The sequence below is a fragment of the Grampus griseus genome (genome assembly GCF_964374135.1).
Source record: "Grampus griseus genome assembly, chromosome: 12".
NCBI lineage: Eukaryota > Metazoa > Chordata > Mammalia > Artiodactyla > Delphinidae > Grampus > Grampus griseus.
This window is the reverse complement of record NC_139006.1, coordinates 33,252,518-33,269,700: the sequence shown is the minus strand read 5'-3', so window position 1 is coordinate 33,269,700 and position 17,183 is coordinate 33,252,518.

Sequence of the window (17,183 nt, the reverse complement as noted above, 5' to 3'; positions counted from 1 at the left end):
GGATATACTGGTTGCATAAATAAATGTTGCCATCTCCATAGCCAGTATTACTGTACTCTTTAAAAACATACCTTAGAGTGCGAGATCCGCTGCTGCTGAGGAGAGGAGCGTCAAAATCAACACCATGGTCTGAGCCGTGTGGATGAAAGGCTCTTAGTGCTACAGACAGGAGTCAGTGCTATGCCTCTGAGGTGGGAGAGCCAACTTCAGGACACTGGTCCACAAGAGACCTCCCAGCTCCACGTAATATCAAACGGCGAAAATCTCCCAGAGATCTCCATCTCAACACCAACACCCAGCTTCACTCAACGACCAGCAAGCTACAGTGCTGGACACGTTATGCTAAACAACTAGCAAGACAGAAACACAACCCCACCCGTCAGCAGAGAGGCTGCCTAAAATCATAAAAAGGCCACAGACACCCCAAAACACACCACCAGACGTGGACCTGCCCACCAGAAAGACAAGATCCAGCCTCATCCACCAGAACACAGGCACTACTCCCCTCCACCAGGAAGCCTACACAACCCACTGAACCAACTTTAGCCACTGGGGACAGACACCCAAAACAACGGGAACTACGAACCTGCAGCCTGCAAAAAGGAGACCCCAAACACAGTAAGATAAGCAAAATGAGAAGACAGAAAAACACACAGCAGATGAAGGAGCAAGGTAAAAACCCACCAGACCTAACAAATGAAGAAGAAATAGGCAGTCTACCTGAAAAAGAATTCAGAATAATGATAGTAAAGATGATCCAAAATCTTGGAAATAGAATAGACAAAATGCAAGAAACATTTAACAAGGATCTAGAAGAACTAAAGATGAAACAAACAACGATGAACAACACAATAAATGAAATGAAAAATACTCTAGATGGGATCAATGGTAGAATAACTGAGGCAGAAGAACGGATAAGTGACCTGGAAGATAAAATAGTGGAAATAACTACTGCAGAGCAGAATAAAGAAAAAACAATGAAGAGAACTGAGGACAGTCTCATAGGCCTCTGGGACAACATTAAATGCACCAACATTCGAATTATAGGGGTTCCAGAAGAAGAAGAGAAAAAGAAAGGGACTGAGAACATATTTGAAGACATTATAGTTGAAAACTCCCTAAATATGGGAAAGGAAATAGTTAATCAAGTTCAGGAAGCACAGAGAGTCCCATACAGGATAAATCCAAGGAGAAATACTCCAAGAAACATATTAATCAAACTAACAAAAATTAAATAAAAAGAAAACATATTAAAAGCAGCAAGAGAAAAACAGCAAATAACAAACAAGGGAATCTCCATAAGGTTAAAAGCTGATCTTTCAGCAGAACCTCTGCAAGCCAGAAGGGAAGGGCAGGACATATTTAAAGTGATGAAGGAGAAAAACCTGCAACCAAGGTTACTCTACCCAGCAAGGATCTCATTCAGATTTGATGGAGAAATTAAAACCTTTACAGACAAGCAAAAGCTGAGAGAGTTCAGCACCACCAAACCAGCTTTACAACAAATGCTAAAGGAACTTCTCTAGACAAGAAACACAAGAAAAGGAAAAGACCTATAAAAACAAACCCAAAACAATTTAGAAAATGGGAATAGGAACATACATATTGATAATTACCTTAAATGTAAATGGACTAAATGCTCCCACCAAAAGACACAGATTGGCTGAATGGATACGCAAACAAGACCTGTATACATGCTGTCTACAAGAGACCCACTTCAGACCTACAGACACATACAGACTAAAAGTAAGGGGATGGAAAAAGATATTTCATGCAAATGGAAACCAAAAGAAAGCTGGAGTAGAAATTCTCATATCAGACAAAACAGACTTTAAAATAAAGACTATTACAAGAGACAAAGAAGCACACTACATAATGATCAAGGGATCGATCCAAGAAGAAGATATAACAATTGTAAATATTTATGCACCCCACATAGGAGCACCTCAATACATAAGGCAAATACTAACAGCCATAAAAGGGGAAATCGAGAGTAACACATTCATAGTAGGGGACTTTAACACCCCACTTTCACCAATGGACAGATCATACAAAATGAAAATAAATAAGGAAACACAAGCTTTAAATGATACATTAAACAAGATGGACTTAGCGGATATTGATAGGATATTCCATCCAAAAACAACAAAATACACATTTTTCTCAAGTGCTCATGGAACATTCTCCAGGACAGATCATATTTTGGGTCACAAATCAAGCCTTGGAAAATTTAAGAAAACTGAAATCGTATCAAGTATCTTTTCCGACCACAACATTATAAGACTAGATATCAATTACAGGAAAAGATCTGTAAAAAATACAAACACATGGAGGCTAAACAATACACTACTTAAAAACGAAGTGATCATTGAAGAAATCAAAGAGGAAATCAAAAAATACCTAGAAACAAATGACAATGGAGACACGACAACCCAAAACCTAAGGGATGCAGCAAAAGCAGTCCTAAGAGGGAAGTTTATAGAATACAAATCTTCCTTAAGAAACAGGAAACATCTCGAATAAACAACCAAACCTTGCCCCTAAAGCAATGAGAGAAAGAAGAAAAAAAAAAAACCCAAAGTTAGCAGAAGGAAAGAAATCATAAAAATCAGATCAGAAATAAATGAAAAAGAAATGAAGGAAACAATAGCAAAGATCAATAAAACTAAAAGCTAGTTCTTTGAGAAGATCAACAAAATTGATAAACCATTAGCCAGACTCATCAAGAAAAAAAGGGAGATGACTCAAATCAATAGAATTAGAAATGAAAAAGGAGAAGTAATAACTGACACTGCACAAATACAAAAGATCATCAGAGATTACTACAAGCAACTCTATGCCAATAAAATGGACAACCTGGAAGAAATGGACAAATTCTTAGAAATGCACAACCTGCCAAGACTGAGTCAGGAAGAAATAGAAAATACGAACAGACCAATCACAAGCACTGACATTGAAACTGTGATTAAAAATCTTCCAACAAACAAAAGCCCAGGACCAGATGGCTTCACAGGCGAATTCTATCAAACATTTAGAGAAGAGCTAACACCTATCCTTCTCAAACTCTTCCAAAATATAGCAGAGGGAGGAACAGTGCCAAACTCATTCTACGAGGCCACCATCACCCTGATACCAAGGATGTCACAAAGAAAGAAAACTACAGGCCAATACCACTGATGAACATAGATGCAAAAATTCTCAACAAAATACTAGCAAACAGAATCCAAAAGCACATTAAAACGATCATACACCATGATCAAGTAGGGTTTATTCCAGGAATGCAAGGATTCTTCAATATACGCGAATCAATCAATGTGATACACCATATTAACAAACTGAAGGAGAAAAACCATATGATCATCTCAATAGATGCAGAAAAAGCTTTTGACAAAATTCAACCCCAATTTATGATAAAAACCCTGCAGAAAGTAGGCATACAGGGAACTTTCTGCAACATAATAAAGGCCATATATGACAAACACACAGCCAACATCGTCCTCGATGGTCAAAAACTGAAAGCATTTCCACTAAGATCAGGAACAAGACAAGGTTGCCCACTCTCACCACTCTTATTCAACATAGTTTTGGAAGTTTTAGCCACAGCAATCAGAGAAAAAAGGAAATAAAAGGAATCCAATCGGAAAAGAAGAAGTAAAGCTGTCACTGTTTGCAGATGACATGAGACTATACATAGAGAATCCTAAAGATGCTACCAGAAAACTAGTAGAGCTATTCAATGAATTTGGTAAAGTAGCAGGATACAAAATTAATGCACAGAAATCTCTGGCATTCTTATACACTAATGATGAAAAATCTGAAAGTGAAATCAAGAAAACACTCCCATTTACCATTGCAACAAAAATAATAAAATATCTAGGAATAAACCTACCTAAGGAGACAAAAGACCTGTATGTAGAAAATTATAAGACACTGATGAAAGAAATTAAAGATGATACAAATAGATGGAGAGATATACCATGTTCTTGGATTGGAAGAATCAACATTGTGAAAATGACTCTACTACACAAAGCAATCTAGAGATTCAATGCAAACCCTATCAAAGTAACAATGGCATTTTTCACAGAATTACAACAAAAAATTTCACAATTTGTATGGAAACACAAAAGACCCCGAATAGCCAAAGCAATCTTGAGAACGAAAAACGGAGCTGGAGGAATCAGGCTCCCTGACTTCAGACTATAGTACAAAGCTACAGTAATCAAGACAGTATGGTACTGGCACAAAAACAGAAATATAGATCAATGGAACAGGATAGAAAGCCCAGAGATAAACCCATGCACATATGGTCACCTTATCTTTGATAAAGGAGGCAGGAATGTACAGTGGGGAAAGGATAGCCTCTTCAATAATTGGTGCTGGGAAAACTGGACAGGTACATGTAAAAGTATGAGATTAGCTCACTCCCTAACACCATACTCAAAAATAAGCTCAAAATGGATTAAAGACCTAAATGTAAGGCCAGAAACTGTCAAACTCTTAGAGGAAAACATAGGAAGAACACTCTATGATATAAATCATAGCAAGATCCTTTCTGACCCACCTCCTAGAGAAATAGAAATAAAAACAAAAATAAACAAATGGGACCTAATGAAACTTAAAAGCTTTTGCACAGCAAAGGAAACCATAAACAAGAACAAAAGACAAGCCTCAGAATGGGAGAAAATATTTGCAAATGAAGCAACTGACAAAGGATTAATCTCCAAAATTTACAAGCAGCACATGCAGCTCAATATCAAAAAAAACAAACAACCCAATCTAAAAATGGGCAGAAGACCTAAATAGACACTTCTCCAAAGAAATACAGACTGCCAACAAACACATGAAAGAATGCTCAACATCATTAATCATTAGAGAAATGCAAATCAAAACTACAATGAGATATCATCTCACACCAGTCAGAATGGCCATCATCAAAAAATCTAGAAACAATAAATGCTGGAGAGGGTCTGGAGAAAAGGGAACACTCTTGCACTGCTGGTGGGAATGTGAATTGGTACAGCCACTATGGAGAACAGTATGGAGGTTCCTTAAAAAACTACAAATAGAACTACCATATGACCCAGCAGTCCCACTACTGGGCATATACCCTGAGAAAACCATAATTCAAAAAGAGTCATGTACCAAAATGTTCATTGCAAAAAGTTCATTACAAAAGCCAGGAGATGCAAATAACCTGTGTCCATCATCAGATGAATGGATAAAGAAGATGTGGCACATATATACAATGGAATATTACTCAGCCATAAAAAGAAACGAAATTGAGCTATTTGTAATGAGGTGGATGGACCTAGAGTCTGTCATCAGAGTGAAGTAAGTCAGTGAGAGAAAGACAAATACCGTATGCTAACACATATATATGGAATTTAAGAAAAAAAATGTCATGAAGAACCTAAGGGTAAGACAGGAATAGACACAGACCTACTAGAGAATGTACTTGAGGATATGGGGAGGGGGAAGGGTAAGCTGTGACAAAGTGAGAGACTGGCATGGACATATATACACTACCGAACGTAAAATAAATAGCTAGTGGGAAGCAGCTGCATAGCACAGGGAGATGAGCTCGTTCTTTGTGATCACCTTGAGGGGTGGGATAGGGAGGGTGGGAGGGAGGGAGATGCAAGAGGGAAGAGATATGGGAACATATGTATGTGTATAGCTGATTCGCTTTATTGTAAAGCAGAATCTGGCACACCACTGTAAAGCAATTATACTCCAATAAAGATGGAAAAAACAAAAAACAAAACAAACAAACAAAAAAAACATACCTTAACAACATTTTCTCTTTATGGTGTATCAGTCTGTTATTATGCAGAGTCTCTATTGATTATTTTCCAGGCATAATCTTACTTGGTTTCCTATCCAAAGTTCTATCTCAGTTCTTCCCCGATTGAGAGTTTATTCTCATTTTAGCAATTTATTTGGACCCCATAAGTAAGAGTTCAACCATGGGCAATCTTTAACTTTTAGAACATTAATGATGCCTTGTATATGATGACTTTTTCTACGCAAAAGCAGCAGCCTGACACCCGAGCAGTCAATTGCCAAATTGGGAAAAGCCTTGGCTGATTTAGGAGCAGATGCTCTTGAGTATAATTAGTAGAGACTTGTGGTGACCTAACTTCCTTTTAACTAAAAAAGGAAACATAAAAGAAACCCAAATTGAACGATTTTGAGGGGACTTCATGGTGAGTCACTGAACAGAACTTAGCAACACAAAAAGAACAAATTGGTAAACCAGTGTTTATAGTATAGTATATGCAATTAGAGTCAAGACAACTTAAAACTGATGACAATGCTTTTTCTTAATTGTTTTGAGCTAAAAGAATAGCATAGTACCTAACTTATCTGAATTATAAATGATAACATGAAGGCTATGAACAACCAGAAAAGCACACACATTTAGAGTGTGCTTACCAGTGATATTTTCTACAAATAACTACAAGTATATTGGAGAGAAAACTGTCTTACAAAGTTTCTGACCTATACGTCTGATAATCATGAGTGTTGAAACCATTATATTTCTCTCAAACACCATCTCAAATGCAGGAATGAAGGCTTGCGACAGCGTCAAATAAGGAGCCCCAGAAGAACGCCTAGCTGATGCTAATGGTATTGTAGCTGCCAGCTGCCTCACTGAGTTCCTTTCTAGCTCATGTAACTCCCCCCAAAGCACAAGGTACCAGTTGCTGCCCTCCAGGGATAATTCTTCAGAGCTCTGAGAAGCAAGCATTCCATATATATACTGAACTGAAAGAAAAGTGACCAAAATAAGATGGAGATATTGTCATTATAGTAAGAGGGAGAAAATATTTATTTTAATTAGAAATAACCAATATGGGGAGACCTAGCAGGATGGAGAGAATTGCTCTTCAAATGCCACTGAGAAGTTGTGGCCGCAGGCAGGCACCTGCATAAACAAACATCAACAGCTCGTATGGCATGACATTCGCTATTAGGTGGGGCAGTGGTCTCTAGTAGGTCCAAAATAAACTCTTGAATTTTGCCTACCTGTGATCAAGCTGCCTTGGCTGCTTTGCCCCCTCTTGGCAGTCTGTGACCCAAATAGCAATTTCACACCACTTTGTAATAGTCCAAAGAGCCTTCTTCCCAGGTCTGTCCATTTCCAAAGAGGCTCATGCTCCAAAACTGTCCCCTCCCCCCAAAATTCATATGTTGAAGCCCTAATCTGCAATGTGACAGTATTTGGAGATGGGTCCTTTGGGAGGTAATCAGGTTTAGGTGAGATCATGAGGGTGGAGCACCCCTGATGGGATTAGTGCCCTTCTAAAAAAGGAGACCAAAGGGCTTTCTCTCTCTCGCTCTCCAACTTCATGCGTGGAGAAAAGGCCAAGTGAGGACAAAGTGAGAAGGCAGTATTTGCAATCTAAGGAGAGAACCTCACCCTTCTGGCATCTTGATCTTGGACTTCCATGTCCCATACTGTGGGAAATAAATCCCTCTTGTTTAAGCCACCCAGTCTATGGTACGGCTGTGTCAAGCCGCAGCAGCCTGAATTGATCAAGAAATCCCAAATCATCCAAAATCACATTAAAGTCTAGGCAATATATAGTATAAAAACTTTTTTCCTACTTATGGGGCCAAATGACCCAAGTTCTGCTAAGAGTTAGTCATGTTGACTTGGCAACCTGGTCCTCAACTGCTCTTGACGTTGCCTGGAATATGATCGATTCAGCTGGATGGTCCATAACAGTAGCTCTGATCTTTCCATCCACTGGTACTGGCATCTTTTCTAGAGCTGCCTGTTTGTCAAATGAATACAACTGGCATAAGTTCTGCAGGAGATGCCCTGAGAAGGGAAGTTCCCAGGCACTCATTTTAGTGCTCCATGACATTTATATCCACCATCACGATAGAAAAACAAGGGCTAGCAAATTGACTTTCTGCTTCTGCAGCTGCTGACCCTTGGTAGGGAATGTTAGAACAGATGTAAGCTAGCCCTGGAGACTTGGACTAGGGCCAACGGCAATAAATACAGCTTGTTCTGTAGCTGTCACCCTGTTCTAGGACTGAATGGCCAACAGAAACCACCATTTCCCATTGTGATCCTCTGAGTCTCCCGTTCTGCTGAGCAGATGATGGCAGTGCTTCTGCACAGCTAGAGTCAAGTCCATCAGGATATCCAGTGTCAGGTAAGTGGGCACTGCACCTGGTTAGGATTACTATCAAAATGATACCATCTCAGGGACTTCCTTGGGCAAAGAAATCAATTTTGCAAAGTCTAAAAGGCAATCATCTCTATATGTTTTCTGTCATCCCAGACCTCAAATGTATCTATAAAATCATGTTCTAGGGTACGTGAAAATCACTCCAAGGCATTTCACAAAACAGTCTCACACTATTCTGGGATGTCTGCACTCAGTTATTTCAGTCCCTGATTAAAATGTAAATGGTATATAATAGCAAAATTATATTCAAAGAAAGGAGTCTTTCCTTTAAGCAGTAGGTAAAGGAAGGCAATTTAAATGACAATCCTTTTAACTTTTCCTCACCTCTGCCATGCAACTTTGCTCTTGTCCATCTAAATTCTAGCAGAGTGGAGCTAATGTAAAAGGAACTCTGCAATAAAGGCAAATGTGAATGACTGAGACAGATGAAGGATGCCTTTAAGAGTTATCTGGACTAAAAATAACTTCAGTAATTCTTACAGATTTCCTAGGAAGCCATGAAAAACTACTCTTGGTACTGTGTATTCACAAAAAGAATAGGAGGTTTGCTTCTGAAAAGATAGTCCTCAAGGGGAATTGGGAATTGGGAAAATGTTTGAAATAAAATGCAACAAAGACCAGGGTTGGTTCCAGGAGAATGTTTTGATGCTAAATCCATAAAATCGTTTCTAGACCTGTATATTCAGTTGTGGGAAACAAAGGCAAATTCTATCCAGAAAATAATGCTTCTTTAAATATTAGTTTTAGAATTATGTTCTTTAGAAGTGAATCTTAAATAAATACGTCAAACAATTATATATCCTACAGAGCTAAAGTAGTGTTTCTCAACGAGGGGTAGTTTTGCTTCCCCAGGGGATATTATGACTTATTCATTCATTAAATGAATGTTTATTCACTGCCTACTGTGTGTCAGCCCTGGGATGCTGCCGAGCACACAGTGATGGCTCATCCCATTGTAATGGAACTTAATATCCAGATGGGAAGACAGACATCCTTCGAAGTAATTACAATGCAAGTCATTACTGTAAATGAGGGGTCATAAATTAGGGGACCATGACATAGTCTGTAAGTCAGGAAGCCCCTCCAAGGAGGTGACTTAAACGGTGGGTAGCATTATCCAGGTAAAGAATCAGAGGAGGGAGAACAGGTCAAAGAAGTGGTTTAAGCAAAGTATCGTTAGTACCTTTTGTCTCTCAAATAGTTTAAGATTCAGGAAAAAAATAAGCATATATAATGAGAAGAAGAAATTTTCCTTATACCTCCTGATTCCCCTATCCTATTCCCTACTATCCTTCCAGATCCCTGTACTTATTCCTGTTGGATTTCTGCTTCCGGAAACCATGGCTATAGCATTTGTCAAAAGCTTTAGGATGCCCATTGAATTATTCTTTCTCTGGATTCCCTTCCTTTGCTAGGGAATCTAGAGATGACTGTATAAATGAAAGGACTTATTTGTTCATCTGTATAAGAATAGTTGACAAGGATGCTGGGCTACATCATGCAATGTGCTGCTGTGAGCGTTGACGTTCAGCCTTTGCTTTAATGGTTGGGTGAAGTAGAATTCGAGAGTAGCTGATGTGTTGAGTCAGCACAGTATGGGGAAGAGCACGAACTGTCATGGCGAGTGCATTTTATTAGATGGTAAAGATGAGGAAATTTGCTAATTCTCAATAACTATGCCCAGAAAGAAAACTGTTGATGAGATATTCAGTAATTAAAATATTTCATAATCTGTTTCAGTCTTTTAGCCTAACAGACTTGGGTTGGTCCTGTTCTTTGGTATAAAACGGGGATGATTTGACTAATTCAATTAGCCTCTTACTCTTACCCAATATTATTAGCGCTGGGTACCTTCTGCCTAGAATGTTTCCTCAGTGATAACTTTCACTCAACCTCCTTGAAAATGTTTTTAGTGTTTTGAATAAGTGATAGCTCTAGAGGATTTCTGCTAGGCACATATGTACACACACACACACACACACACACACACACACACACACACACATACAAAACTGCAAGTAGGAAAAAATCTTCTATTCACCCAGGTGACCATCACTCAGATGCAACTGACACATTCAGAGCCTGAATATTCAAGTGGAAATATGGTACCTGCTCTAAGATGTGCTGGCTCCCAGTGAGGACTATTTGAATCTTGTCAAACTCAGGAATCATTTTCACTCACAAGGCAGCAAAATAGAGGAGGATATTGTATACCCATATTTTGTGGAAAATTTAAAAGACGATGGATATTACTTAGTCCTCTAAGTGGTGAATCAATGTGAAAGGAGACTGAGGCATCTCATAACCTTTGTGCCAAAGGTGGGCTTAAGGAATCCACATATTATTTGAAAAATTTCTAAATATATGTTGTTCGTTTAGGCCAGGATTAATGAACTCACTTACTCTGCTTCAGTTAGTAATACCCAAAGGTTAGAGGAAGAACAAGTATTTTCATACTAATACTTAATACAAACTCTTTAGGAAAATAAAGGTTTGACTATGGTATCTGCGGGTAGCGTTGTTACATGCACAGAAGTGTTTAATTTTGATAAAGTCTAATTTATTTATTTTTTCTTTTGTTGCCTGTGCTTTTGGTGTCATATCCAAGAAATCACTGCATATCAAATATCATGAAGCTTTTGCCCTATGTTTTCCTCTAAGAGTTGATTTATTTTTTAATTGGCTTGTTTTTAAAGATTTTTTTCTTTTACCTATTGATCCAAAGAATTAAAAATCCTCAGTACAGTTTTGTTGTTGTTGTTGTTGCTTTTTGCGGTACGCGGGCCTCTCCCGCTGTGGAGCACAGGCTCCGGACGCGCAAGCTCAGCGGCCATGGCTCACGGGCCCAGCCGCTCCGCGGCATGTGGGATCCTCCTGGACCGGGGCACGAACCCATGTCCCCTGCATCGGCAGGCGGACCCTCAACCACTGTGCCACCAGGGAAGCTCCTCAGTACAGTTTTTAATCTGTACTCTAACACTTACTTTCTCAGTGATGCCAAGAAAGATATTCAGTCAGCTGAACAGTAATTTCAAAAACAACAAACGTATTTACTTGGGGGAGAGTTATATATAAGGTGGCCAAAAAATCCAGAAGAAAACAATTTGATACACTGGATTATATAGTTCATGATATTTCGCATAATTATGGGTAAATCTCTTTGCAAATAGATGTTGTTCATGTGTCACAAATGGAACACAGTATACGAAATGTATCAAGTCACTGTGGATTGAGTAGTTGTGAGAAATGAGTCCCATCTGTTAAAGCAGAATATCTGGGAAGTCACTTATCACATTCATTCTGTATTCAGTTGTTGTGGACATAATGAAACTAAATTATAGAGATGATATTATACAAACACTTAAGTGCTAATGCATCAGACTACTTAATAAGCTGCTAAATGAGAGACGGCTGCATTTTGGATTCAAGAGCAAAGAGAATATTTTAAAGGCCAGTAAAGTTTTTGGTTCTTTACTTTATAGCTTTATTCCAAAAATGTAAAGCAACTCACATTCTGGTTTTGAAGGTCCTAGTTTCATACATAGAGGCAACGATGGAAAAAGGACTGGTTCGTGCTCCGGTCCAGGAAGATCCCACATGCCGTGGAGTGGCTGGGCCCGTGAGCCATGGCCGCTGAGCCTGCGCGTTCGGAGCCTGTGCTCCACAACGGGAGACGCCACAACAGTGAGAGGCCCGCGTACCGCAAAAACAAAACAAAAAAACACAAAAAACCATATTGGTGCTAGGGTGCAAAGACAATTCAATTGAATTGAAATTTAGTTCTTTTCAACAAATAGTGCCAGAACAGCTGGATACCCACATGTGAAAGAATGATGTTAAACCTATACGTAACACTATAAACAAAACTGACTCAAAATGAACCAACTTAGAAGACAATCTTACTCTTAGAAGTAAACCTTCGTGATCTTCAATTAGGCAAAGGCTTCTAAGAAATAATACCAAAACCACAGTGATAAAAACAAACAAACAGGTACCTTAGGCTTAATCAAAATTCAAAACTTTTGTGCTTCAAAAGACACCATCAAGAAAGTGAAAATACAAAACACAAAATGAGGGAAAATATTTGCTAATCATATATCTGAGAAGTGACTTGTGTTCAGAACATGTAAAGAACTCTTACACAATAGAAAGGCAAATAACTCAATTTAAAAATGGTGAAGTATCTGAACAGACATTGCTCCAAGAAATTTGCAAATTTCCAATAAGCACATTGTTGAAAAGATATTCAACATAAGTAGCCATCAGGGAAATGCAAATAAAAACCACACTGAAATACCAATTCACACCCACTACAGTGACTAGAATCAAAATGTCAGATACAATCAAGTGTTAGCAAGGATATGGAGAAGGTAGAACTCTCATACATGGCTGGTGAAAATGTAACATGGTGCAGTTGTCAAGGAAGAGTTTAGTGGTTCCTCCAATGAGTTAAACATAGAGTTACCTACCATAGGACAAATTAATTCTGCTTTTAGACATGTATCCAAGAGAAATGAAGACATACGTGCACACAAAAGTGTGCACATGAATGTTCATAGCAGCATTATTCATAGCAGCTGAAAAAATGGAAACAATGTGGTACACCCATACAATGGAATATTATTCGGTCAGCAATGGGAATGAATTACTGATACATGCTAGAATATGGCTGAACCTTGAAAACATTATGCTAAGTGAAAAAAGCCAGTCATAAAAGACCACATATTGTTTGATTACATTTATAGTTGATGCCCAGAACTGCTAAATTTATATAGAGAGAGGGTATATTACTGATTGTCTAGGGCTAGGGCCAGGGGAGAGTGGAGGTTATGCAGAGTGACTGTTGCTTTTTTTAAGGTGACGAAAATGTTCTAAAATTACACTGGGTTCATGGATGCACAACTGTAAATATATTTAAAAACTGAACTGTACACTTGAAACGGGTGAATTGTACAGTCTATGAATTAAGTCTCAATAAAATCATTAAAATTACATTGACGCTAGAAATTTTATTTGGGAATCCTTCTGAAATTGGGGGTGGAGAGGAGGAAATTAGGCTCTAAAGTTTGCAACTGAGGGAAAATTCATCTCATCTGAATGGTTTCTATTACTTCACTGAGTCTGACAATTCACGGATGCATTTCTTCTCTTCAAGGCTCACACTCATTCATTTATGCCTGGTTACTGCTGTATCCTAGGCACTGGAGACAGAGATGAGAAAAAGAGAATGCTTGCTCTCAGGCTCCACTAATGGTGGGTGGAGGAGATTGCATGCAATAAATATGAAAGAAATAGGGAATCAATACAGCGGGAGCACACAGTGTGGAGGACCTGTCTTCGTGTGTGTGTGTGCTTAGGCGTTGGATGTAAAGATGAAGGAGATCAAGAAGAACTTCCTTGAAGGGTGAATGGAGTTTATCAAGTGGCCTAGAGAGGACGCACACACCAGAGTGTAGATGACGCAGGAGAAGGAAGAGATAAAGATGAAATTTCTTCTTTTAATTATAATGGACTTCATGGACTGTTGCTCTCAGATGGACCGTTAGGGAAGAAAACAGTATAGTTAACTACGAAGAGTGATTTTTCTAACCATGATCACAAAAGACTACTTTTGGCCAGAAAACTGGTGGTTTCTACCTTCTGCTTTACCTATACTGACAAGGTTTGTCCTCCACCGAAATATCACAGTATGCAGCTCTTTTCCAGATCCATAAGTTTTAAGGAGAGTACCTTTAAGGCAGAAAAGAAATCTGAATTAGAATTTCTTCCCTATTACTAGCTATACTCTGTGACCCTTGGTTTCCTGTAAATTGCATGAAAATGACAAGAGTTAATTGATGTGGTTCTGTAAAGATGAGAGGAGATAGAGCATGCAAAGTACTTTGTACACAGTAGAACTTCAATACATGGCAGCTAGTATTGTTCTATATTTTATAATTCTTATACAGAAAATATAACTATGTATTACATATAATTATAAATATATATATATTATATATTATATAAATACATATTTATGTGTATATATATATATATATTTCCACAGGATATTGTGATCTTACAGCCTTTTCACCTTAATGAGTAGGACCTAGGTCATTCAATGAATCCTTTGTTTGCTGACAAATGTAATCAGGGCATAGAGATACAAAATTTGTCCTCTATTACAATAAAAATGTCAGAGCCCAGATGCACAGGGACAAAAGCTAAGGAAATGAAAGCCAAATGGGCAAAGGAATCAGGCCATGTATGAATAAGAGAAGACAAAGCAAAAGCTGATTGTAAAACAGGCAGACAATCAAGTAAATGTGGAGAGCAGGCTGGACTCACAGGTCAACTTCAGCAGCAGGCAGAGTCCTTAGGCAACAGTTACGAGCCAGGAAATTAGCAGGGACTGAAACACAGTAGCTGGCATTTGCTTCCTAAGCTAGAACAAGCACATCTCTCTTGGGTCTGATTTCCAATGAAAAAAGTGGAATATTCTCATGGCGTTTCCATACTGCTTAGCAGACTGACTGACTGATTTACACAGCTAGGATTCCATTGTTCAAATGAGATTGAACATATCTGTATATCTGCACACACACATTCATATGCACATACATGCATATACATGTGACATTTTTGCCATGTACATTGTAAAAATCTTCCAGAGAAAATAGCCTAACTGCCATTTCTTTTCATGTATGGCTGCTTTTACTGAGACCATTCCTACATGTTCCTCTCTGTAGCGGCAGCAGATGGAAAGTTGCCAGATTCTTTCATCATTCTTAAATGTTGAATTTTGATGGTTTCTGAAATATCTACGCTGAAAAGTGGAGAACAGAAAAGTGTCAGTTCCTACAGTTGACTTTCATCATGCTTCCAATGGCTTTTCAAAAACTGCTCCACGGAGGCAGGTAAAATGCTTCAAAAAACTCTAGATGTGCAGAGAGAAGTTACCATTATTACAACTAGTACAAGCTCCTGCCTGTCCGAAGAATGGTCTTCACTCACAGACCCTCCTTCGTCCAGGAGCTTTCTTTTCAAAATAAATGGAATGGTCATTCCATGTCCCTCTAATGAAAAAAGGTTATTATGTCCCCAGAGTATGATTTTTCCAGACCTACTTTTAAATTTGCTTCTGCAAAGAAAATTGACTAATCACTTAGATAATTATTATTGTCATTAATAAGCATTTGGGATGCCATTTAAAAAAAGAACAGCCTGCAGGTCCTCTGGGTAAAGAGCCCATTGAACTTAATGCCAGGGATTGTAACTTATTTACTGTTGCTTCCCAGTGAATTTAGAGTAATAATTATAACACGGGTTATGAGACATCAGGGAGAACTATTATGTTAAAAGTAATAAAGAGGTTTGGGGTGCACTCATTTGAAATCCACTTTTCTGCACAGGGTAATCTTTTACTGTGATTCTAACTTTTGGGGAACATGTTTAATAACGGTTATTTTTTTGAAAAAACAAAGTATTTTACAACAGTCTGTTTATGATCATATGCAATGCAGTTTCACATGTATCTCTGACACTTACCACATTAATGAACTGTTTTAGTCTCATTGGCAAAACAAGTCAGAGTCAGGGATTTTTAAAAATGGAACTAAAGCTTTTATTTTCCAAGTGAGACTTGCTATGTAAACTTCTAGCATTACTGGGGCTCACTTTGCTGTTCTTTAGGTGTAGTGTCATCTGAGTTATCATTTTTCAAAACATGTAACTGGATTATATTTCAACAAATATTATCTGAGTGCTTGCCAGGTACTGATACTTTGGAGGTACAGAAGAAACACCCATCTTCAAGAAGTATACATTCTTCACGGCGAGACATTGTAGATTTCAAACTTTATTACCAATGGCCATCACTAAAAATAATTCTCCACTATTTGATAATAAAAAAATTTTCTTCAGGAAAAAAATGAGAGGACAAAGCCTACTTGTCCTTAAACTATGTGGTTTCAGGTACAATGTAGCCACATCTAACTCCTCTTCCTGTCAGCTGATACTTCTTGTTACTTATAACCCGCTCCTGGCACAAAAGTCCATAGGTCACAGCTGTCCATTTCCTTTAGAGCCTAGAGTCTCCTTCCAAGGGCAAAGCTACTATAGTACCTATTTTTCAGCTTATATGTGTGATGAATTTGCCAAGTACTTTAACACTTTATCTAACTGACCAAGAACCCCTTTGTGAGGTATGATTCTCCAACTTAATAGATGAGGCCACTGAGTCTTAGAGCTGCAAAGTGACTTGCCCAAGAGCTCAGTGCCAGTAGGTAACGTACACAAGATCACGGGGCACAGCTATGTCTGACTCTGCCTCTGACCAACCCCATGGTGTGGTCTTAACTACCTCATTTTCCTTCTTTAAAACTCTGCATATAATATAATCTGCTAAAATTCAAAATAATCAAGTATCTCATGTATGCTCTTTGTCATTTTTGGCAGTTTGGATGGAAAGAAATCTCTTTTCACTAAAGCGAATGGGATTGGCCTTACAGAGAAGGTTCCATAAAACTGGGAGGGTTTGAGATAGAAAAAGAAAGGAGTTAAGCAATTTCCTACTAATTTTTAGGCCAAAGTTCCTCTGTTGATCAACATTAACTATCAAGTTTGAATTCTTTTTTTTTTTTTTGCGGTACGTGGGCCTCTCACTGTTGTGGCCTCTCCCGTTGCGGAGCACAGGCTCCGGATGCGCAGGCTCAGCGGCCATGACTCACGGGCCCAGCCGCTCCGCGGCATGTGGGATCTTCCCGGACCGGGGCACGAACCCGTGTCCCCTGCATCGGCAGGCGGACTCTCAACCACTGCGCCACCAGGGAAGCCCTCAAGTTTGAATTCCTAAATGAAAGTGCACAAAAATTCCTCTACAGTGAAAAAATTATGCAGGCAACTGTAGAGAGAAGACCATTTTTTTTCTCTTCAAATAAAAACAGCTAAAATAATGTTTACAATTTTCTCACCAAAATATACTGACTGTTCCCCCAC